The sequence below is a fragment of the Pinus tabuliformis genome, chromosome 5_2, assembly GCF_031772625.1.
Source record: "Pinus tabuliformis cultivar Carrire ecotype Pingquan chromosome 5_2, CPIR1, whole genome shotgun sequence".
In the NCBI taxonomy this organism is placed as follows: Eukaryota; Viridiplantae; Streptophyta; class Pinopsida; order Pinales; family Pinaceae; genus Pinus; species Pinus tabuliformis.
In genome coordinates this window covers 907,450,280-907,473,839 of record NC_142306.1, presented here as the reverse complement: position 1 = coordinate 907,473,839, position 23,560 = coordinate 907,450,280, and the positions used below count along the sequence as shown (strand labels likewise).

The window sequence follows — 23,560 nt, the reverse complement described above, 5'->3', positions numbered from 1 at the left end:
CCTATTAAACCTCAAGGAAAAATGGATGCGAGACATATTATCACTATGACAGAGTACCTAACTCGTTGGACAGAAGCGCAACCGGTAAAATATTGCACGACTGCGATGGCTGCGATGTTTCTGTTTGAACATGTATTGACACAATTTGGATGTCTGAAGATCTTGATGAGTGACCATAATACACATTTCCTAAACGAGACAATCAGTGCGCTGACAGAAGAGTTTCAAGTGTATCATCAGAAAATCACATTGTATCACCCACAAGCTAATGGGATAGTAGAAGCATTTAACAAAGTACTGGAGATGGCGCTGACTAGAGGATGCAATGCATAGCAAAGTGATTGGGACTTGCACGTACCTGTAGTATTATGGGCTTACGGACAACATGCAAGAAACTAATGGGGCAAAAACCTTTCCGGCTGGTCTATGGAGTGGGAGCCGTAATGCCGATGGAATACATCGTACCTAGTTTGTGCATAGCAGTGCTCACAGGTATGACAGACCGCAGAGCCCTGGAGGAGAGGTTCGCACAGTTGGAGGAACTTGAGGAAGAATGATTTTTAGCTGGTTTTCACCAATAGGTACAAAATCAACGTGAAAAGGCATGGAACGATTGACATATTAAGTTGTGCACCTTCAAGGTGAATGATTTGGTGTTACTGTATGATAGTAAGTTTGATAAATTCCTAGGAAAATTTAGAATGCATTGGCTGGGACCATATGTTATTAAGGAGGTCACAGATGGAGGTGCGGTGCAGTTGGTAAAGTTAAATGGAGAACCTTTCCCAGGAAAAGTGAATGGCAGTCGGTTGAAGCCATACACAGGTGGCCTGGCTATCTGACTAGCCAACCGAAGAATAGTCTTAGTGTTCCAGATAGTTGAAAGGACGTGTGGGACTATAACTAGGTGCAGGGAAGTAGTTCAAGTACCGTGGTCTTTGAACAACAAGTTCAGGAAGTGCAGTAAGCAGCTGCTCAGTGCGTTACCGAACTTGCAGCGGTCTAGGCAAAGTTGGGAGGTCTCCATGTGAATATCTCTTCATTGATAGAGTGACTCGAGGGCACGGGATCCCCCAAGGGAAGTTTTGGGGCTTAAAGCCTAAATTTTGACTAAATACAATGTAAAGACTCCGCGTTTTGTGGGTGCAAAGTGCGAACTTGTAAATGAGTCATAGGGTTGTCCACCCTCATTTTTGTAATATAATGTCCGCTTTAAAGATCTACCCATGGTCCGTAGACCATGGGATTGTATAAATAGAGTGAGGCTCTAAGTTGTAAATAGGGGAGGACGAAGTCATGAATGAAGGATAAAGAATTGAGTCTTATCTAAGTGTAGAGTCGAGTCTTTGGGTCGTACGGTAGGAGAGGGTTCCGCAACTGAGTGCGCAGAGGCCTAGTATTTTGTAGCTGAGTGTGCAGGGCAAGTTGAGTCTATAACCGATTGAAGCATTAATAAAGAGAAGTTTTATACCATTCCTCTGTATTTATTTACTGTTTTATGCATTAAATGTATTGGGCATAAATTACATTTCTGTTGTTTATATGGTGTGTGAACATATATGATTGTGTTGATTAAGTGAATATAAGATAAACTATCTATTTACGTGAAGTTAACTAACAGTTATAAGAAGATAAGTAAGATTCATGGTGTAACTTGGGAAAATAGTATAGATCATTTCCTTAGCAGTGTGAAAGCTCCTCATCCCATGGTTAGGTTTGTACGAAGGCGATTATAACAGATCGTGAAGGCCTCGCAAGTTAGGGCAGTGCATGAAGTGACCTATGCAAAGCCATTCACACTTAGACTAAATCGACCCCTCAGACATCTCAAGGGTGCGGAAACCTAGTTCCAGCATCCCCCCACACTACTTTGGGTGAGACCTCAGTCCACGCTCCGCTGGCTGTTGCCAAAAGGGTCAGTAGTGTAGGGATTTTTTTGGGTAATTAACTCCAAACCTAGGTCAAGCCCCATCAAGACAACATGTGGTGCACTCAAGAAGAATGTAATAGGCTGGTAGGAATGTCAAAGATAAATTTGGATAAGGTTTGGACAACAAGATACAGAAATAGAGATAAAATATGATGGTGGAACTAATCCTAGGAAGCATATCCAGCTATGCACTACAACATGGAAGGAGATTCCACAACAAGAATGCATACATGGATTCATTCATACATTAGAGACAATCCCTAAGAACTGGTACTTAGAAATAGAGCTTTGACATGGTACAGTAAACTCAGCGGACATGGTTGATGGCTTCATGTTAACCTTTAGCTTTAAGAATGATTTCCCATACATAGATTTGGTCCTTCAGACAGTTAAGAAGAAGATCTTTGAGAATGCAACCCCATTGACATAGTAGCGGCCTGATTGGGCTATGCAAATAGAAAATGCATTGGAAATGTATAACCTTACTCCATAAGAGGAAGAAGATCCTCACAACATCGATATAGAAGAATGAGAAGGATACGTCAAGTAAATGGACTTGATCTAGAAATACCAGATATAATGAATCCACTAAAGACCAAGAAGGTGAACATAGGATCAGAAAAGGAACCCAAGTTTGTAACAATAAGAGACTATTGGGATGAAGATACAGTAAATGAAGTTACAGAGTTACTTCATGAATACCAAGAATTGTTTCCCTCCAAGTTTTCAGAGATGAAGGATATACTAGGAGATCTAGGAGTCATGAAGATTCCTCTTAATCCTAATGCGAAGCTAGTCAAACAAAGACCTTATAGGCTGAATCCTAAGTATAAGGAGAAATTAGAGATAGAGCTTGATAGCATGATACCAACACGAATTATTGAACCAATAAAAGAATCAAAATGGGTGAGTCCTATGGTGGTGCAAGAAAATAAGACTCAAGGAGAAATTAGAATCTGTGTTGATCTAAGGAATTTTAATGATGCATGTTTACATGACCTCTTCTCTACCCCTCTCACAGATGAAGTGCTAGACAATGTAGGAGATCGAGAAGCTTGCTCATTTACAGATCATATTAGGATTGCACTTGAAGATCGGCACAAGACCACATTTGCTATAGAATGGGGCTCATATCAATACATAGTAGTGCCTTTTGGATTAAAGAATGCCCCTGCTATATTTTGTCAATTGGTGGTTGCGTCTTCTAAGGAATATATCCACTAATTTTTAGAGGTATATTTTGATGATTGGATAGTATTTGGGTTGCTAAGAAAACATATTGGAAGTTTAAGACTTATGATCGACACATGTAGACAATATTAGATTTATCTGAACCTAAATAAGTTCATATTTTGTGTACCTTTCGACATATTGTTGAGACACATTGTTTGTAAGAGAGGACTAATGGTGGACCCTACTAATATTGCCATCATTGTGAATTTTCCTCCACTTAAGACAGTAAGACAACTTCGCACTACATTGGGACATACTGGGTATTTCAGGAAATTCATCAAGGGGTATGCGCAGATCACCGCACCTATGGAGAAATTTTTAAAGGATGTAACTTTATAGTGGAATGAAGAATGTCAGAAGAGCCACAACATATTAAAATAAAAAATTGTAGTTACGCCTATATTAGTGTTCCCTGATTGGAATAAGGAATTCCATGCCCATGTGGATGCCTCTAGTGTAGATTTAGGATTAGTATTGGCACAACCTAGTGTAGGAGAAATTGATCATCGTATAGCTTTTGCAAGTATAAAGTTATCTAAAGAAGAAACAAATTACATCACTACAAAAAGGGAAGGATTGGATATGGTGTATGCTTTACAGAAGTTTAGGAACTATTTTCTGGGATCACAATTTAAAATGTTTACAGATCTTCCTACATTGAAGTATTTGGTTAATAAGCTTCTCATAGGAGGAAATATTTGCAGATTGCTATTGTTATTCCAGGAGTATGAATTTGAAATCATTGTTAAAATAGGAAGACTGAATGTAGGACCTGATCATATATCAAGATTAGAAATAGGGGAAGAACCAACCATCATACAGGATAGTATCCTTGCTATGCAGTTATTTGCAATTGAAGTTGTAGACGACCATTTTGTATATATCATTCAATTTTTTACCACAGGGATGGATCCTTTAGAGTATACTACGTAGAAAAAGAAAGAATTAGTGGTTAAGGCAGCTGAATTTTCATTAATAGCAAGACAATTATAATATAAGATGGGACCATATGAAATATTGCATAGTTATGTTCCTGGACATGAAATATAGATGATTCTAGCTGTTATCACAAAATCAACCCCTGATAGGATGCTAATTAGGAAGACTCTGAGTAACTATTTCAAACCAACTTTTGGCTGAAGCTTAGCCTCCTCAACTTGAGAGGGCTCTCTCACTAGATTAAAGATTTTGATAATGAATTAGATGGCTAACTCTATGAAACAAATGAAGAAGTGTAAATGGTTGAAGCAAAATTAGAAAATATTCATTGGGCTTATGGAGTCAAAAATGTTTCAGTATGACAATAATGTTAGCTTTACATGGAAGTCAGGGCATCTAGAATTCAACACATGGAGAGCACATTAGAAGCATAAAGGAAAACACAGTTTACAAATGTATGAAGGAGGTTAGAGCATAGTCAATGATTTCTAAGTAATCATACATTCATACCACTGCAAATAATGAAAAGAGGACAACCACAAGACAACTTGAACATTGAATTCCTTCTAATTCCTGAGAAGCAAAGCCAAATACCGTATTACTTAAAACAGAGTCTTACACAAAAGCACAATATGAGAGTTTCTCTAAAAATTTCCAAACTTGAATACATTATATTTTCTCCCATATATAGAGTTCATTACATGACTTAGATTCCTTCCTCCAGCATGAGGGGAATTCAAATTCTTCCTAATTTGACACCTATTAACACTTAAAACCAACTATTTAATATAACTGACTGTTAACTGGCAGTTCTAGAGACCTAAAATAATTAGGAGTGTAACTCCTCGTTATGTTGGTATTTAGCATTGATTACAATACAAACTCGTTCTCTCACAAGTGACCTTCTTCAGTTTGGCTTTGGTGGAGGCTTTAAACTCTTTCCTGACCCTTGATGCCTTATCCTTTGACTGTTCCTGGATATTAGGAAGTTGTTCTTGTTTTTCTGCTTTTGGTCTCCAAAAGGATCTTCGAAGTTTATCATCCCTTTTGTTCCTCTTAATTACATGAAATGCATTGGATTAGCTTTTTCTCCATATGCTGTAGACCTTGCACCCATACATGTGGTAAGACAAAAACTCCTTTAATGTTGCCTGAAACATCATGAACAGTTCTAGCTACGAAATAATGACCATTTTCATGACATAAAGATTGGAGTTCATGAATGTATTTCCTGTATTTGTTTTTCCCTTGCTTGATGTTTATACCCTATAAGTAATCCTTTTCAGATGCTCATCTTCAAAAATATTTCCTTTTTCTTCTCAAAATTGGCCCACAAAATCATTATATGTAGCTACAATAGTTTCTTAGTGTGCTACAAAATTGTTGTGCATTAGGCATCACCTACTACAGTTTTGTAGTGCGCTATGAAACTGCTGTGTGATTTCAAAAACACGGTTTTATGCCAAAATTTAACTTCCTTGAGTTTTCTTTCCTTTGAAATGGCTCTTCCATATGCCATGAAGTTGTTCAAAACTGAATAAACTGATACCATTCTTCAAAGTAAACTTCAAAAGGTGGTCCACATCAAGATTCAAGATTTAGCCTTACTTGCTATGTAGTTTTTCTTAGCTGAGGATGTCCTTTAGGCTAGTTCAACTATATCTTCAGATCTTCGATTTGCCTCTTCATAATTCAGATTCCAGCTCTCAATTTTGCATTGACCTTTCTGATGTATCTTGCTTATTTTATTGCAGGGACTGTCCAGGTGAAGTATTGAGCATGACAGCTAACCACTTCGGTTATTGAAATTGTTTTATCTTCCCACAAAGCCTCCATTTTGTTAAAATAAGCTTCCTTGATTGCATGTTTCCTTGAGCCTTTTCTCAGTTTGACAATTTCAGGATTTGCCAGCTTCAGTTTCTTTTTCAACTCTTCAAAACTACATTCCTCTTGTTGAGGGATAACTGCTTTACCTCTGTCATTTTTGTGCAGTTGTGATGATATTTCTGATGAAACCACAGGTCCTTCATGTAATTTTGTTACCTCCCCTATCTCACTTGCTTCTGGTTGTGCCTCCTATATCTATTTTGAATTCCTTGTCATAAGTCTTCTTGGTTTAAAGACAAATTCAGAAGTCCGATAATCAAATTTGAGCTTTTTAGAGGTTTTGCCTTTACTTGCTTCCATTAAGTCTGCTCGAACCAGTGGAGATTCTTCAATGTCAATAGCTTGAAGCAAATCCTTCAAACTTCCTTTTGAAGCTGGGCTCCCCTCATTAATCATTGTCTTACCTTTTTCTTTAGCTAGCTGGCTCCTAGTTACTCTTCTTTGGACCGCTTCACCTATGGATTGCTCTTGTACACCTTCTTTGATCTAGACCTTCTTTTTTCGTGACTGTTGAGGTGTGTCTTGAATTACTAGTGGTCTCATGGGCTCCTTCACCTACTTCCTGGCTTTTAATTTCATGAATCTTCTTGATCTTGTTTCTTCACAATGACTAACTTCTGGTGAAGAAATCCTCGTAGCCTGAGGGCTGAGACCAGTTTCATTCTTGAAGCCAAACATAAACAAGAAAATGGATCACTCCATATATATTTTCTAAAGCTCATGCAAAACGAACAATTTTACTAAGCCATGATGAAACAACGAGGTCTCACAAGAATCCTTCTTCAACTGAACCTTGTCACACATTTTTCCTAGGCTATGGAACAGATAGAAAGGAAAATCCAGAGATATCTTTCCAGTGAAATGAAGCAGAAGTTTGAAGTGATAGGAATACACCTTATGATACCTGCCCTCACAGGTAAAGTATCTCTGTATGTAGGTAAGAAAATTAGCATATGAATCCTTAACAAAACTACTGGGAACTAACTTGTTTAAGTCTGAATCAACAAACTCTAGCTTTAAGAATTCCTTGCAAGGAGTCATATCAAACTTTAAGTTTTTAAACCACCTCTTTTGTCCCCTTGGAATTTTAGTGACTGCAGATATAACCTCTGGAGAGATTGGTAATTCAAGCACTCCAACCTTCGAATTCAAACCTGTGAAATTGAAAGAAAATTCTTTGGTGACTTGCATGTGGCCTCCTTGAAGTTTTTCACAAAATCTCCAATAGCCAACCTATTTGAAAGCTTGTTCAACTTCACTATTCTTCAGGAGAACATCTAAGCCTTTAGGCTCATTCCTCAGACACCTTCTTGACCTATGATCCTTCTTTTCTGTAGACATCTCCATGGAATTCCTGCAAAATAAAAAATTGAAAGAGCTTGCACCGTCTTAATCTCGATCACTACCTCGCTTGAAATGGAAAGGGAAGCTGCCTCACTTGAACTTCAAAGAATTCTGATTAAATGCCTGTCAATTTTCTTCTCATGCATGAACCCAAACATAATCATAACTGAAAACACTTGGACCCTTTTTTGAAATTTGAAACTCGAGCGTACCAAGACACCTAATGAACCTAATGATGAGAATAAGTGGTTGCATGTGATAGGCATGGTGTATGGACTGACAGTTGATGATGTAAGATTAACGGATTCTGATAGATTGGACAGCTAGGTGAGATTTGACATGGATCTGCATGAATCCCCGATTTCGTAGCACAACGAGTGCAAATTCTGGGTTTTGCGCTACGAAAACTCCTAGACTGGGTTTTGCACTACGAAAACTCCTAGACTAGGTTTTTCGCTACGAAAACCTTGACACAAGTTTGACACATGGAAACTTATGTGTGATGTGGGACCAATGATAGGCAAAAATAGAGTGTTGACCCTATTTGACAGTACCAACAAGACTCTCTTCTAGATTTAGACTCTAAAACAAACCTTGGAAAGACTAGACCAAGACTAACATCAATCCTTTGGAATCAAACTGATGTTTAGAATTTAGAATTTTTTTTTTTAAGTGATAACACTAGCAGAAGCTCATGGTGGCGTAGCTGGTGGACACTATGCAGGAAATGCTACAGCGCAGAAGATTTTGACAGCAGAATTGTGATGGACTACACTACATAAAGATGTGAAGGACTACTGCAGAGCATGTGATATGTGTCAAATAACAGGAAAACCTTGAAGAAGAGATGAGATGCCATTGGTACCACAAGTTACATTGCAAGCATTTGATAAGTGGGCTATTGATTTTGTTGGACCCATCAACCCACCTAGAAAGAGGACTTGTGTGAGGTACATAATTACAGCAATTGATTACCTGACATGATGGATTGATGCACACCTAGTAAGGGACTGCAACGTAGAGATTGTTGTGAAGTATAGTTTTGAGTATATATTTTCTAGATTTGGATATCCAAATATTTTGATGAGTGACTAAGGTTCCCACTTCCTGACTAAAACTATTGAAGCATTGACTGAGGAATTCAAGGTTTATCATCCAAAGAGTACCCCTTATCACCCTTAGGAAAATGGAACAGTAGAAGCATTTAATATGATTTTGGAGAATGAGTTAAACAAGTTATGCAATGTGAACAGAGATGACTAGGACCTTAGAATCCCAACAGTTTTATGGGCTTATAGGACCACATGTAAAAATTTCACAGGGCATACACCCTTCAAGTTAGTTCATGGGAAAGAAGTTGTGATGCCCATGGAATACATTGTGCCTAGCCTGAGGATTGTAGCTTTTATAGATACGAAAGACCCTAATATAATGGAGGAAAGAATATCACAGTTGATTGCTTCGGAAGAAGATAGATTTATAGCAATATTTCATCAACAGGTACAAAAGAAAGAGAAAAGGCTTGGCATGATAGACATATTAAGTAGAAGAAGTTCCAAGTAGGAGATCTTGTTCTCCTCTATGACAGTAAGTTTAGGAAATTTCCAGCAAAATTCAAGATGCATTAGTTGGGCCACTACATTATCAAGCATATTATTGATGGAGGCATAGTTCAATTAGCAAAGTTAAATGGATAATTGATCCAAGGAAGAGTAAATGGAAGTAGTTTGAAGCTATATAGGGACATACATATCCCTACAACCTCACTCTAAATAAGAAAGGATAAAAGTCTTAGTGCCTCTTGTAGTTGAAAGTGGGAACTGGACTATAAACTACATTGCAGAGAGTTACAACATAGGGAGTTACTTCGCTACAGTCTCGATTATGTCGAAGTACATAGGAGCTGCGACATAAGAAGATTTGTTCACTATAATATGGGATGTGTCAAAGTTCGCTGGAAAAATATGACCATTAAAAAGGAAAAGTTAACATTAAAACACATAGAAAGTTGCATTTATGTGGACAGATTGGCAAGATCTAAGGATATATATGCATTTAATGAACACAATCTGAACAAAATCTGGATAAAATCTAAGCAAATGATGAGGTTAGAAACTCAAAATTTCAATAAAAAGTTGTGTCCCACCCCGATTTGGAACTTTCTTGAATTGAGAAGTGTGATTTTTGGTAGTGCGAAGAAGCTGCAGAAATGCTCGTTGTCATATGTCATCTGAGAATTCTTTGGAAGAAATTGTTCGTAATTTTTTTGAGAAGGGCTTACCTAGAATCATGGAAGAAACCATAGAAACTGCAAGTATGCCCATAGTATCATTAGTTGTAGCAACATCATCACAAAAACAATGTAGATCTCCACAGAAGAAACCAACCAAGGAAGAGAGAACAATGAAGAATCAAGATAAGAAACCTGTTGAACCTCAACAAGAAGCGTAATGTTAGTGTCAGTATCTGCATACTTCCATCAGGGATCAAAATTTTCTCTTTGCATTTTCATTTTAGGGGTCCCATACTGAAATTTTTTACATCATTTCATTAGGTCATGTCAAATTGATATACTGATGATTATCTTCTCTTCAGAAACATCTAATTTCTCCCTCATAGAGTATACTTGCTGATCCTTCTTCAGGTTGTCTTTAGTTATGGTTTCATGGTCAATTTGCAATCATGCCTTCATTAGGTCTTAGGGTTTCATTTCCAAGGTCAAGAGCCTGATTTAAATCATAAATAAAGGTCAGAAAGGGTATGAGGATGATAAATAATTCAAGCATGATGGCTTGTAGGTCATAGCCATTGAATATTGTCTTGTAACCTAATGTAATTTTCACCTCAAAAACATGTTTTTGAGGTGAAAACAGAGTATTTTGAGTTAATTTGTATTTCTTATGTAATTTTAAGTCACTTTATGTAATAACTAATCCCAGCTACACCAGAGCATCTCTCCTTGCTGCAAGACAAAGAGACACTGCAAAAATCAGTTCCATTTGAGCATTATCCACCTGAAAAGAAACAATGAAGGAAAGGCATTAAAAACAAAGTTTTGAGAAAGGGCAAGAAACATTAGAAAGTGGGTTTTTCAAGGGAAAAATCAAAACTTACTCCTATATAAGGCATCACATTTCATTTTCAAGTTCATCATTCTCATTTGGTAAGCAAGGAGTCAAAAAGTGAGAAGAAGAGGAAAGGTTGAACAAGTTTTGGGTGAAGGAGAGTTGGCGTTGCGCTTTTGGAGGGTGGCGCTGCGCGTTTTAGGTAGGTAGGGTTGGAACTACGCATTGAGAACTTGGCACTACATGTTGAGGCCCAATGTTGCACATCTAGAAAATTTCCCAGTGTAAATTTACATTGTGCTGCACTTCTGGAAGTGGCACTATGCGTCTATGCACCGGCACTACGGGTTGAGCAAAAGGGCTAGAAAGCCCTCAAAACTTCAAGAAACTTCAAAATTGCTCTCTCTTACCTTCATTGCAAGTAGGTTAACCTCCCTCACTACAGTGTTGGTTTACATTTCAAACTTTTAAACATCATCCCCCATGGTAAATATGAAACCCTAAATTTGTCCCTAGTGATGCCTAAAACCCTAAACCCCCATTGTTCCTCCTATCACCTATCACTACAACTCTAAACTCTTTCCCTATCCCTTTATCCCTTTATCCCTATTCCATAACATCCCCATCCCTTTATCCCTCTTCCCCAAGGGAAATTTCTCAAACAAAACAAGCCCTCCCTCTCATTTTTATGATTCCTACTCCCTCATTCATTTTCTATCCCATTAGGTCATCTCCCATCCCCTCACTCCTAAAACACTTTCACTGATTCCATTCATACAACCTCAAGCCTTGCAAACATGGATAGAGAGGACCAAGACTATGAGGAGGAGGAAAACACTGGAAGTGACACCTCAACAAATAGAGGTAGGCATCAGAGAAAACTATTGGGTTGTGTTATACTCTTTCCACGACTAGCCCACATAGTTAACCGGGGGGATTAGTGGGCGGCAGAACCCCCATTCATTGTGTCGATTGTGTACCGGGGGGGTCACATGGGGTTTGATGCATACCCGTAACCCCACTTTATGGGGTCCAGGGCAGCACCATAGAAGATTTTGGTTTTGGACCCTATTTTAGGTTGGGCAGACCCACCCATGGTTTTGTGCATGATTTTTGCACATGTTTTTCTTTACGTGATAGTTTTCGGTGCATGATATTGGATGCGATGGTTTTTCGGTCCATGGTATTGGATGCTTTAGCATGTATAAATATGTATTATAACATTGAAAGGAACATAATGAAAAATCAATCTGGTAGTCCCGTTTTGGGATCCAGGGGGAAATATCTATGTATATGTGTTTTATGTGTTATGCTCTCGCATTATTGATTTTTTGTGTTTTAGAATTCGTATGCAAGTAATTTCTATATGGGGTTAAAACCTACATTTGGTATCAGAGTAGATTTGGCTTCAAGGGGATGCCTTTGTTGCTGAGGGGTTTTGCTCGAGCCTGTGGTAGACCCTATTCAATGGGAGATCTGTGAGATCGATTCTAGTGGTGAAAGAAGATGGCGAGTAGTGAAAAGATAGAGATCGAGAAATTTAATGGTCAGAGTTTTGAGTTGTGGAAACTCAAGATGGAGGATCTGTTGGTGGATAAAGATCAGTGGATCACGGTAGGTCCAGGTACTAAACCAACGGGAGTGTCTGATGAAGAATAGAAGAAGTTGGATCGGAAGGCAAAGAGCACAATATGATTGTGTGTCTCAGATTCAGTATTGCTGAATGTATCAGGGGAAGCTATGATGAAGGCTTTGTGGGAAAAGTTAGGGACTCTATACTAATCTAAGTCTCTGGTGAATAAACTGTTCCTGCGAAAAAAGCTGTATAACCTGAGGACGAAAGATGGAGACTCGGTGACAAAGCATCTGAATGCTTTTAATACTGTGGCAAGTCAGTTAGCTTCTATTGATATTAAAATTTTAGATGAAGATAAGTGCATCGGTTTGTTGTGTTCTCCACCAGATTTGTGGGATAGTCTGGTTATTGCAATAGGTAGCAATGCGACTACCTTGTAGTTTGATGAAATAGTCTCAACCTTGTTGACAGAGTAGATGAGACAAAAAAATATGGAGAGCCAAAATGGTGATGCCTTGTCTGTACGAGGATAGTCCCAGAACAGAAACAAAAATAAGTCATCGAGTGGGAGATCTAAATCTAGAGGGAGATATAAATATCCAGGAAAACCTATAAAGGTGGTGTGCTGGAAATGCAGAAAGGAAGGCCACTTCAAAAGGGACTGTAAATCTAAAGCTCCTGACAAAGGAAAGGGATCTGATGAGGCTTCTTCTGCAGAGGCGAAAACCACCTCAGATGAAGGTGGGGATGTGTACTTGGCTTCTTCAAGTACACATGTAGATCATGAGGCATGGTTGATTGACTCAGGTGCATCCTTTCACTTCACACCCCATAGAGAGTGGTTCTGCGAGTATGAGAAATATGATGGTGGTGATGTCTTCTCGGGGGATGTCAGGCGGAAAGAGTCGATAGTGCGGACACAACCAACCTCCCTAGGAGCCTAAGACTCTCTAGTGACAAACAAGACAAACAAGAGCAATCCTTCTCTAAACATGCATTTACCATACAAGAAATCAAGTGTTTAGATCCTACCTGTAGTCCAACGCTGTTGTAGTAGTCTAGCCTCGCCGATCTGGATGAGATCCTCCTTCACTTCGAAACCTGCATTCACTAACAATCAAACGATTAAATAACACTTGATAATCTCATAAAATAAAACATATTTAACATGTAGACCAAGGAGTACATGAAACAACTCATAAATAACAAGTTATTGAGAAGAATGGACTCATTTGCATTAATAGGAAACAAAAGGAACAATTACAACCTGAGCCTTGGTGTTGTGCAAGTCCCTCCCAGGGTCCATCAAGAGTTCTCCTTTACTTTGACAAAGCTCACCCACTTCCAAATGAAACAAGAAAGGATGGGAATCTCTCCTTACAAGCTTCTAAATGGGAGTCCTAATTCCAACAACATCTACCCTTAGAAATGTTTAGCTTTCAACCTCCCCTCCTTCTGGCCCAATGCCTGTATTTATAGTGCTCAAGAGGAAGTTAATCAGGTCCACCATCAATGGGATAATCCCCTCTTTGGATGGGATAGCTCCTCTCTTGATGGGATAAGTTCCTCTTTCATAGGGGTACATGAACCATCTGGAGGCGCTCAATACACGTCGAACAACCTTCTAGAATGCTCTAGAAATGACCACAAGTAACTTTTTAAAGATGAAACTCGCGCCTTTTGACCTTTACAGGGGTACGCACCTGCCTCTTTACATACAGAGTGTACAAGTACGCAGTTTTTGTGAACATTAGGTGCGTACACGCAGGTAAGGCCGAGAGAATCTGCATACCCAGAGATAAACACATTTACAAAGACTTTCTCTCTTTTTGGAGTTTGACATGGAGAGCAGAGGCATAAGACTTGCCCAGGAGGATAGCATGACTGTTGATAGAGCCATACTAACTGTAAATAGCCATGGTGACATTTTTTAGTGTAATAGATTGCCCCCTAAAGTGCGAAGCCTGCAGTAGATTAGGGTTTTGTATTATCTAGGAAGGGTGAAGCGCTTTATCATTTCAAGGATTATCTCGTGGAGAGCCTGGTCAGAACCTGCAATTTTCAACACAAAATACATGTATAAGATTATATCATCGCTGAGGTAGGCATTCCCATACTCAGATCAAAACTTTAACTAATAGACTAACTACTTTGATACAGGAATGATCTTGCAGTACATCATAATCATAGACTTGCGTAGACACAGTATGGACGCAGCCATCTGTTTATAATTGGTCTACTATATAATGAATACAAAACTCCTCGCAGCCTGGATGGTGGGAACTAGATCCACGGTCTTCATTTCTACTTCCCGAATTGGTACGATGCTAGCCATGCGAATAAATGAGTTGATGTCGAACATGGTAGAAACCACTTGATTACCAGTCGATGATGTAAACTGTTAACAAGTGTGAGAGAGACCACCAGTAATGTCAATGGTTCTCAAAGTACCCAGTACAATCCATGAGATGTGAATGAATGAGTTGATGTCGAACATTTCACAGAATCCTTCGATCGAAAGTCAATGATGTAAACTAACGTCAAAGGCGAGAAACCTGCCATTGATGCATGCAGACTTCAAGGTACTGATGATTTCTAAGTCATCTCTCTAGATAATGTGCTGATGTCGATAGAAAGTGGCCCGTTGCAGGCAAGCCCACAATACAAAATCATAGTTCAAGTTGGAGAAAATGTTGCTGTAAGGACTGACTCAGGGATGGTCAAAATGGATGACAAGTATTTTGTAGATGAAAGTTTTGTTTGCAGACCTCTTGAACACATAACGATACAACAGATGGCTCGGTAACGAATGACTCAAAGTTAATCCCCGGAACCCGGCTGAAGACTTTCAATGTGGTTTGATCAACTGTGAGGCAAAGGATTTCCCAACCCAGGTGAATGAAAAGTGTCGTGTTCAAGAGTGGTAATAAGGTTTCTTCTGAGACAAAGGATAACAAATAGGCTCATTCTTCTCTCTTTTCCCCCACCATTTCTGGAAAGTACCTCTTTATTTTTTACAAGCTCGAGGAGGATAACATATGCTTGATTATAAGCTCATCCTTCGGATGAGTCCAACCTAGTTTTGATTCGAACCCTAGGAAGGAGTGGTTCGTTCCTCTTTGTAATTGAACAGGCCCTTTACTGTGAAATTTTAACGAGCCCAGTATAGGAGAAACTCGGTGCTTTTCAATTTTAGAGAGTCTGAAAAACTTAAGAAGACTCCAGGTTGAACTTTTTCGTAAATTTGTGTCCCCCAAGCCCGAAAAAGTATAAAATAATACCTGGGAGAACCGCTTGATCTTGCGACCAAGGAGTACTTTCATGATTAGTGCCACTGACCTGAAAAGTAAAAAGCGATCAAGGACACGTCGTTTTATTTCCAGTATCGAGTTTGGAACGACAAAAACCCGGCAATCTTTTCCTATTTTTACGGTCAGAAAATGGCTATAAGGGGACCGTCTTCTAATTCCGTTTTAACGAGTGTAAAAGAAACGCTCGGCAATCTTTTCATATTTTTAGGAGTCAGAAAAGGGCTTAAACGATGACTCTGATGTTTTGGTTCGTGAAAAATGACAATTTTCCCTCTAAATCCTTTTGTCCTGCACAAAAACAACACATTACTCATACCTGTTTAAGATAGGCAAAAATACATTGAAAAACATCTTTCCATGGTGAAAAATAAACAAACTTGACATTCATTCATCCAAAAAACCTATAAAAAGACTTTTTACCATGTCATTTTTACCATTTTACTGTTGAGGTTGAGAAAAGGGCTTTTGGCAAGAAACTTCCAGTGGAAACTGCGGAGAATCCGACCGTCAGAATCGAGCGCCGTCTCTTTCAGGTATTCCACAACATCCTCCTCTTCAATTTCATCCGTTTAGAATTTCATTTCAAGTTCTATTTTGATTTTTTAGGGGGTTTTAGGTTTTAGGGTCCGCTTTTCGAGGTACGCAGGTGCCCCATGGGTGACCCGCGTACCCCGACTTTTTCCTATATAGGAAAATGGTTGGAGTACGCAGCCCACCTTCAGAACAGCTGCGTACCGCCACTCTGTATTCTGAACGCGGGGTGCGTACCCCGCGAAAGGCGGATTTTCAAACCCCAAACCCCAAATTTAACCATTCGAATTTTGTTCCATGAATTCTAATCATTGTTTTTTGGTGTGTAGGGCACTCACCATGTTAGATTGGAGAGAAAGACAACACGAAGACGTTGATTTGGCCGCAATTGGTCATCAACCTTCTATTGATGCGTTAAAAGCATGCGGTCTGTACAAATACTGGGCCATACCTGGCATGAGGGGCCAGGTGTCATTCCTTGAGTGGCTGGTTGAAAGGTGGAACATTCAGGACCAATGCTTCTACATCAGAGAGAACCAGCTCGAGATAGATCCCTCCGACATATATTTTCTCTCTGGCTTGCCTAATAGGGGCGAGCAACTGACTCTGTCTGGGACTAGGCCGGGTGGCCAATCCCTTGCTAGCCTCCGGCTAGAGTGGTGCAACAATCAAAACCAGGAGAAAGGGATAGAAATCAAATACATATCCCTGCCCGAACTTATGGTGATAGCCTTTACTGTTACCAGACTCTGCGGCGCAGCTGCCTTGCACATTGCCACCGGGTCCCAAATGCGGATGGCGATAGATTGCTACCGAGGCACCATTTTCAACTGGTGTGATGCTCTGTTGGCCAATATGAAGGGCCAACTAACCAGGGTAAAGAACGGACAACTGAAGACCTTTGGATATGGGCCTTTAGTTGTGAGCTTTGCCCTAGAGAGAGTTTTAATGCTGATCCCCTAGCATCTTACTATTCTAGTTGGGGCTCCTCGGGAGCCTAAGTTGACGAGATGGGTTGCGGTAATGGCCCGGCATCCTGATGAGGGCGCGACAGTTGTTCGATTTCCTGATGGTTACTTTCACTGGCTAGAGGGCCAGGTCTTTGCTATTCAGGATTTTCCTTATGCCGGAATGGATTTTCGGAATGATCCCGACATGGTTCTTCCATAGGGAGAACAGTGGGATGACAGAGGTACTTCATTTTTCACAAGTTTTTAAATTATCTATTTTTTTTCTTTTATATATCGTCTCAAAACTGACAGTGGCAAATTTCCAAAATGCAGATGTAGGTCCACGGCGTCCGGCCAATCTCCGGGCTTTTGAGAGAAGAGTACCAGCTGTACCAGCACCAGCCCCACAGGATGCGGCCGCAGAGACCTTAGCCGAGTTGGAACAGGATCTAGAGCGTCTGATGGCGGGTATACCAGAGACCACCATAGATGACATTCCTATTCGACTTCAGCGCTATGTGGTCGCAGTCCCAGGACCTTTCAGGAGGTTCCTGTGTAGGGTAGCGCGGGCAGTGGTCTCGTATAGAGAGCACCATCAGTGATTGGCTAGTCACTTTTGTAGACACATATGACATTTTTGGTTTTTTGTACTTATCATTTTTGCCGATCATAAGGTGTTTTTCAACCTATGATCGAAGACGATGTATATTTTTGACACACTCCTATCTATATATATATATATATCATTATTACCGGCTTATCTTGTTTAACATATGTGATGAAATGTTTTTAAATTTACTTGCATGATTATCGCAAATGTCTGTCCAACATTCGAGAAGTAATTGCATCTGCTAATGTATTTAAAGACCTTGGAATATGCTGATATTCAATGTAATCAAATTCACGTTCCAAGAGACGTACTCTCAAAAACAACCTTAATAACACAGGATTTCTAATGGCATATACTCTATTAAGCTGTAATACAACGAGTTCAGAATCTAACCTCACTATCAAACGTCGAATTCCAAATGAAATAGATTCAGACAGTAATTCAACCACTACACTATATTCTGCAATGTTGTTCGTTGTTTGACCGAGGCTCACCCCATGCATAGAAACTAACTCGTCAGAGGGCGAATAGATAACCCAAGCTACGGAAGAGATATTCCGTGTACTACGACAAGCACCATCGGCAAATCCAATGTACGTTTGGAGAGGCGTCGACATCTGCAATGTCAAGAGTAAAACCAAGATAAGCCAGAATAACGACGAAAAACACACTTTCTAAGCTAAGCACACTATCTAAATTAACAAACATACTAGCTAGAAAGAAAACCTAACCTAACTAAAATTCTCCATACCCATCATTTAAGCATAATACCTCTTTAGGTAAAGTCCATTTCTGGGTTTACCCAAAGAGTCCCCATCAAAATCTACCAGCTCATAGGCCCCTTTTGCTAGCTTTCGCTTTACAATGTAGGGTCCATGCCACATAGGAACGAATTTTCCAGCACCTAGCTTATCGTTAGCTTGATCATATAATAGCACTAGGTCTCCCTCTGAAAAACTTCAAGGGGTCACATTTCTATCATACTGAGCTTTCATTCGCTTCGCGTGAGTCTCGATTTCCAATCCAGCGTCACGTCGAGTCTCATCTAATTGAGCTAAGTATAATAAGCGTTTCTCCTCTTCGGAAGTAGCTGGGAGTAATTCGACAGCCATTTGAAGTGATTGGATTTCGCATTCAATGGGTAACACAGCTTCCAAGCCATAAACTAGCTGGAAATGAGTGAACCCTGTTGAAGTTTTCACTGAAGTTCGGTATGCCCATAGCGCTGAAAATAACATGTTGTGCCAATTCGACCGATGAATACCAATGATTCGTCAGATCATGATAACCAGAACTTTGTTGATAGACTCAACCAAACCATTGGCTTGCAGATAATAAGGAGTAGAGCTATCATGGCGCAAACCAAGCTGGCTTGTAAGCTCAGTCATCATGATGTTTCGAAAATGGCTCCCATGGTCAGTGATGATTGCTTACGGGACACCAAACCTAGTTATAATGTGATTGAATACGAAAACTGCAACTGTTTTGCTGCTTGCGTCGAATGTAGGCATCGCCTCGACCCATTTAGTAAAATAATCAACCGCGAGGATGATATACGCATGCCCCCCGGTCGAGTGAGGGTTACAAGTAATAAAATCGATACCCCATTTGGTGAAAGGACCAACAACAATTATAGGATGGAGGGGAGCAGGTGGTGCGCGCATCTTGCGATCAAACACTTGACAGTTGTGGCATTTTCGGATCGCAATGATACAATCTTTAAACATGGACGGCCAGAAATAGCCAGCACGCAACACCTTCTGAGCTGTGGCATACCCAGACATATGACCGCCACACGCTCCAGAGTGACAATCATTCAAAACCCTCTCAGCCTCTTCGCGAGTTAAACAACGTCGAAAAACCAAGTCTGCCCCCCGGCGATAAAGTGTATCTCCAATAATTCTGTATTGCTGGGATTGAAACCGAATTTTTCAACGCTCCGACTTTGAAGCTTCAGGCCGAAAGGTTTGGGTTTAGAGATAGATGATTATATCCCCATACCACGGATCTAAAGTACTGATAAGAAACAAAGATTCGTCCGCAATGGACTCCTCTGCCACAGTTTCGGTGTCAGTACGCGGGAAATCACACATCAATTCTGCAAAAACTAAGGATTTCTTAGACTTGGACTTCTCGAACTCCAAGTCGAACTCTTGCAGGATAACGATCCATTTAGAGTACTTGCCCCCTAGCAGTTGTTTAGTCAAAATATAAATCATAGGGTTGCAATCCGAAATAACTATAGTTTTACGGAGAAGAATGTAGTGACGAAAACGCTGGACAGCTTGAACGGCTGCGAGGGCCAATTTCTCCACATGCAAATATTTTAGCTCAGTGGGATTTAACGTCCTACTAAGATAATATATCACATGTTCCGTTCCAAATTCATCTGCTTGGACTAACACCATTCCAATAGTGGAATGCGAAGCTGCGAGGTATAAGAAGTAGTCCTGGTTGTAGTTGGGAGGATGCAACAACGGTGCATGGGTCAACGCGTGCTTAAGTGCATCAAAAGATTGTTGGGCAATCTCGTCCCAAAAGAATTGAGCGTTTTGTTTCAACAACCATGTAAAACCCTTAGTGACCTCGGCGTAGTTTGGAATGAATCGGCGTAAAAAGTTTGCTTTCCCTTGCAAACTTTGGAGTTGGCGAAAACTCGAAGGAGGAGGCAGTTTGATGATAGCTTCGACCTTCGAGGGATCGACGCGAATGCCGGCTTTTGAAACAACAAATCCCAGCAATCGACCTGCTTCTATATAGAATACACACTTGTGCGGATTCAACCGAATACGATAATGCCTACACCTCATAAAGATTGCTCGTAAGTGGACAAGGTGATCAGCTCGATGGAAAGAATGAGCAGGCAAATCATCGAGGTACGGTTGCACAATGTGCTTGATGTCATGAAATGCATAAGACATCGCCCATTGAAAAGTGGCTCCGGCATTCTTAAGCCCAAAAGGTAATTTACAGTAAGCAAATGTCCCCCATGGACAAATGAATGCCGTTTTTGGTTGATCGGCAGGTAGAATATTGATTTGATTATAGCCCGAAAAACCATCCATAAAGGAAAACATTGCACTTCCGGCACAATCATCAATTATTTGATCGATATAGGGTGTAGGATAGTTGTCTTTTGGACAAGCTCGATTTATATCCCTATAGTCGATACAGATTCTTATTGTTCCTTGTTTCTTGGTAACCAGAACAATATTCGATACCCAATCCGTTAACGGAATTGGATAAATGAAACCTGCTTTCAACAACTTTTTGACTTCTGCTTTAATCGCAACTGCTTTTCGAGGGTGAATCTGACGCAACCGTTGCCGGACGGGTTTAGCATCCGGGTAGGTCTTTATTTCATGAACAACAATGGCAGGATCGATTCCTGGCATTTCCTCGTAAGACCAGGCAAACACATCGCGGAATTCTTGGAATAGGGCCTTGTAAATTTGAATTTCATCTTCTGTACATGAGGCACCTATATGAACGTTTTCCTCAATTCCGGGCTTCACTGAAATGTCAATGGGAATAGTGCGAGAAATATTTCCTAAATTCAACTCTGAATCAGGATGTTTCGTTGGATTTTGAGCGTCTTTGACATATTCAGCGGTAAAAATAGAGGAAAAATCATTTTCAAAAGCATCACCCTCAGGTAAAAACGAAGATCTATGATGGAGATCTTCCCATGGTAGATCGTCTACACTTAGGATTTCGCGAAGTTGCTCGTCAGATGACACAACTTCGAGAAACGCTATCCGTTCTGAGGTTGGTGTGAAAAGTGATTCCTCACTGACCATATTCATTTGGTCGATTTGGGTTGAACGCGAGTCGGTAAAAGACACGACGACTTCATAAGCAATTTCATATGGACTCAAAGGCATAGCATCACCGAATGAGTCTATTTCAGATTCAGATGGGATAATCCAAGGATCGTCGTAAATAATGGTGTCTAATGTAATCATATGAATTGATGCAAATGAAGGGTCTGCGTTGATTGGAGGGAAAGGAAAAGTTCCCAGTAAACCGGAATCTTTAACTAAACCTACGCCAACGTCCCTATAAGGGATTGTCGTCTTACCGACATGCTGGATACTCTCTGAAGAGGCTGGGTTGGATGAAAAGTATGTCAGCTGATCAATTGTCACGATCTTGCCGTTATGTGGAAACTTTATTACTCTGAAGACCGATGAAACGACCGCTGTCATAGCATATGACCAACTTCGACCCAAAAGAAGGTTGTAGTCTAGAGGGGCATCAACCACCTCCACATCCAGACTAACGGTTTTACCTTCTACCCCTATAAGCAATTCCTGTAGAATACCAAACGGACGGAAACCACGGCCATCAAAGGCCTTAAGGATGGTCGGGGATTGGTTCAGCGAAGGAGAACCAAGCGATCTCCAACACTGAATCGACATAATACACGTGGAAGCTCCCTCATCAATTACAGTCCGATGAATAGGCCTGTTTTTGACTATCACTGGAATCTGGAAAGCCATTTTATGGGGTAGGCGCGGTGTACTATTTTCTAGATCGAAGATTAGCAGATTCGGGTCCTGAACATCAACAGCTCTGATAGCCGACAAAAGTAATTTTCGTTTTGCTGGGCATGATTGCAGCACTTCTAAAGCCGACATTGCTGAGGGTGAAACAGCTAAGTCCTCAACAATGTTGTAATTCTGGGCCGCTCTCGCATGTGGATTGAAAGCAGACCTTAGAAGTACACCCTTGGCAGGTGGTTTGATTACTAAGTCCGGGTTAGGTTTTTCGATCTGTAGTGGATCGGAACTAGGAGCTAAGGTTGATGGATTAGAATGAGAAGATTCTGCTTCCTTACCGTCAACAGGATTCTTACTACCATAATCTTGCGACCGAGTCGCAATCCTCACATGAGACATCATCAAAATGGGTTCTTCACTGGCAGTCGAGGAAGAACCTATCATTTTACTCTCCTGCTTTGGAAATGGATCTTTCAACACAGCAGGAGTGGGAGAACCTTTAACTATTTTCACAACCTCGGCCCGATGAGGGCAATCTCTTGTAAAATGATCCTCTTCACAAATAAGACAAGGATATCGAGGTTTGCGCTTTTCGTCATTGGTTTCCGACTTTTCTATTTTCTCCTTCAGAGCCTTGTCTGCTTTAGCCTTCTTCTTTCCTTTCTTCTTTCCACCGTTTTTTGATTTGGCCGTAGATGACTCTACAACGTGAATATCGGCGGAAAGTTCAGGAGAAGACTCTCCTGTCGGGGAATCAGGCAAGGTGATTATAGGAGTAGTAGAATTCTTGGAAGACTTCTTCTTGCTCTTTGTGTTCACTGTACCAATCATACCATCAGCGGCATGAGATCCCGAAGGAGCAGCAGCGATTTGATTCAATTTTGGAAGATCTGGGATCTTCTCGTGTAACGTACCCGACTGAGTATAAACTAAGTCAAGGTACTGCGCCTGAGCAATGACTTGCTCCTCAGTAACTACTCCGGCCTTAGCTACATCTTCAGTAATCTTCGGTAATAATGATTTAACAAACCATTCAGCTAAGATTTGGTCCGGAATAAAAACTTTCACTAACCTTCTTCGACATCTCCACTCATGAATGTGATCGGAAATATACGTGGACGTCGATTGTTTTAGTGAAGTTAATAACTCTGTGCCGTTATCGTATCTGACCGGCAACTGAAAGTGAGTTAAGAACGAGGTAGCTAACTGGCTAAAATTGTAAAAAGAGGCCCGTGGTAACTCAATGTACCACTTGGCCGCGAGACCAATGAGTGTACGTTGGAAAAGACGTAAGCGGATCGAATCATCCGAGATAGAATTTGAAGCACACCAGAGGTGGTAAGTCATCACATGATTCGACGGGTCCTCTCTAGACTTACCTTCAAACTTGGGTATATCGCTAGGCAACTTATTTGGCATTGCCGGCCAAAACGGAAGATAATTGATTGGATCGTTCGTTAGGCGCGACAAGTCTGGTAAATCCAAAGTTGCGATAAACGGCAATTGCCGGTTCGGATCCCTAAAATTTTGAGTCATGACACCAACCCCAGGAGGAGGATATCTAGGATAACTTGGAATAGGCATTGCATTCGGGATATTGTATCCTCCTGGAAAACCAGGATTAACCGGACTGTACTGGGGTTGTTGAGGTTGTTGATAAGTGTACCCAGGATATGGTTGAT

General features: G+C 40.4%; 1 pseudogene; it reads left to right on the top strand.

Moving 5' to 3' along the window:
- Positions 1-2,458: 2,458 nt before the first annotated feature.
- Positions 2,459-23,560, top strand: part of LOC149162249 (alanine--glyoxylate aminotransferase 2 homolog 1, mitochondrial pseudogene) — a 67,072-nt pseudogene continuing 45,970 nt past the window's right edge.